The following is a 3,187-nucleotide window of genomic DNA, read 5'->3' on the forward strand; positions in this document are numbered from 1 at the left end:
CATATCCACAGTGTATTACTTTACAATAAAGAAGTTATATTATCGAATCTCAAGTTATTACAATAATTCAACGACTGTTCTATCGAAGATCCCCTTCCTCATCGAGTAAAAGCATCAACCAACCAGGATTTCCACCAGCAGACATTGACAATCTACCCTCAGGCTACGGATTTTGGGATTTTAACTCCCTTAACCTCACGGCAACGTCCCACGAAAAAATAGTTGAATTCTGGATCGCCTTACCAACGATAGCTGAATCAACATTTGGAGTTCTTCGGGTCGAACCGAGAATTCCTAAAATTCGCCTAGCGTTACATACGACGTGACACTTTTCATTCTTTTATTTATATGACCTTTGGTGACAATCCAGTTAATCTTATGAAGACATGGATTAAACAACAACATATTATTATTAATTGTAATATCACACACACAGAATCAGATTTTTTTAATTTTGTATCAATAATAATATTATTCCCACACATCTCAGATTTATAAAGGTGTCACAAATTAACTTAAAACATTTTAGCTCAGGTAGTAAATATAATAATTTAAAAAGCATATAAATTTATAAGAAGATTACTTAAGTTAGAACTGAACGATGCATTTAAGACTATCAATCGTGCTCAGTTTTTGACTTTACATCTTGTGAGAGATATTTCGAATTGCATTACAGATTGGTTTTTCGTTTTTTCATAGACAAAGAAGTTATTTGTTTCATCTTTTGAAACAAAAACAGGAAAAATTAGACAAAAAATCCAATGGTTACTGTCTAAACAAAAAAGTGAGATTGATAATAATATTACTCCTATACGTTATTATTGCTCTTTGAAGTCTTCCACTAGTACATATTCCCAAAATTTACAAAATAACAAAATTATTTATACACATTTCCTCCACCTTTATCTTCTTCACAGGTTGTTATTGCGGATGTTAATAAATCCTTTCTTTTTCGTTGATCAAATTCCTCATCCTATTACAACAATTAAAAACAAATGGTTCATTCATTTATCATCTATATCCATTCCGCCTGATATACAGTGTTTATTACAGTTGGGAGAAAATTTCTCGTTACCTTTTTGAAATTCTAAATCAACGATAATTGAATTGTTAAAAAATATTGAGTTTATGAGTAATAGAATACATATTGATAAAAGTTTGGCTGTCAGGAATCGCTCAATTCCGATCATTAACAGTGTGAATTCAGTTTCAAATATTTCTAATCCAACTAATACCCTAATTTCTCATCTCGTGCAAGTGACAAAAAAATTTACAATTGACAATCCTGATATTATTTTTACCAGAGCGGACAAGGGCAATATAACTGTAGCCATTGACAAAATTGAATACAAACAAAAAATGAACAGCATATTAAATGACTCGGATACATATATAACAATCAAGAAAGATCCAACTAAGTTTCTTACAAACAAGGTTAGAACTCTTCTCACGAGATGGAAAAGTGTGGGGTTGATTACGAAGAAAGATTACAGAAGGTTATATTGTTCTGATGAAAATTTGGCTAGAGCGTATGGCTTAGTCAAAGTTCATAAACCGGGCAATCCTTTGAGGATCATAATTTCATGTATGGACAGCCCTTTATACTCTATTGCTGCCTTTCTCCATACAATTAGGTGTACAACTTTGCTTCCGCCGTTTTCCTATAGATGGCTTTAGCGGTAAGTGGTGGTCGAAATAAATAGATCATAGACGTCATACAATAAACTTGGGCATCTATCAACATAGAAACCCCATAGAAACATTAGTCGATTTGTGTCTGCATCATAAAGTTATTCTCGATTAAAAATGTCAGTTTACGAACCAAATTCTCGTCATTTGCGGGAGGTTTTAATTTTCTGCTTCAATATGAAGAAATCTGCGGCTGAGGCTCATCGAATGCTCTCAAATACTTATGGTGAGGCCGCTATTAGTGAAAGAACGTGTCGTGAGTGGTTTCAACGCTTCAAGAACGGTGATTTTGACGTCGAAGCCCGGTATAACGGTGGAAGAGAGAAGGTTTTCGAAGATGCAGAATGGAGGCATTACTTGATCAAGACTCGTGTCAAAATCAAGAAGAATTGGCACAATCATTGGGAGTGACTCAACAAGCCATTTCAAAACGCCTCAAAGCCATGGGAATGATTCAGAAGCAAGGAAATTGGGTGCCGTACGAGTTGAAGCCGAGAGATTTTGAACGACGTTTGTTTGCTTGTGAACAGCTGCTTGAAAGGCAAAGACGGAAGGGATTTCTGCATCGTATTGTGACTGGGGATGAAAAATGGGTCCATTGCGATAACCCCCAGCGCAGAAAATCATAGGGAATTCCCGGCCATGCTTCCACGTCGGCGGCCAAACCGAATATTCACGGCTCCAAGGTCATGCTCTGTATTTGGTGGGACCAGCTCGGCGTAGTGTGTATTATGAGCTGTTAAAACCGACTGAAACAATCACAGGAGATCGGTATCGAACGCAATTGGTATGTTTGAGCCGAACATTGAAAGACAAACGGCCGCAATACAACGAGAGATACGATAAAGTTATTTTGCAGCATGACAATGCTCGACCCCATGTTGCGAAAGTGGTCAAGACATACTTGGAAACGTTGAAATGGGAAGTCCTACCCCACCATATTCTCCAGACGTTGCTCCCTCTGACTATCACTTGTTTCGATCAATGGCACACGACCTGGCTGACCAGCACTTCCGGTCTTATGAAGAAGTAAAAAATTGGATCGATTCGTGGATCGCCTCAAAAGATTACTATTTTTTTCGACGCGGGATTCGTACGCTGCCCGAAAGATGAGAGAAAATAGTGGTCACCAATGGACAATACTTTAAATTATAAATGTATAACCAATTTTTTACAATAAAGCCTCGAATTTCGGAAAAAAACGGCGGAAGCAAAGTTGTGCACCTAATATAATTTATAATAACTCACGGACAGCAGAGAGTCCTGTTAAGGATAGTTTTGATTTGGTTAATCAATTATCTGATATTCATATTGATAATAATTACAGTCTCATTTCACTGGACGTTATTTCATTATTTACCAATGTTCCAGTTGATTTAGTATTGGAGAGCATTAATGGTAGATGGAGTGATATTTCGAGGGGCTGTAACATCACTAAAAATGAATTCATTATATCTCTGCAATTAATTTTTGATTCGACCTTTTTCATTTTTGATGG

This window comes from Trachymyrmex cornetzi, unplaced genomic scaffold (assembly GCF_001594075.2).
Source record: "Trachymyrmex cornetzi isolate Tcor2-1 unplaced genomic scaffold, Tcor1.1 scaffold1131, whole genome shotgun sequence".
NCBI lineage: Eukaryota > Metazoa > Arthropoda > Insecta > Hymenoptera > Formicidae > Trachymyrmex > Trachymyrmex cornetzi.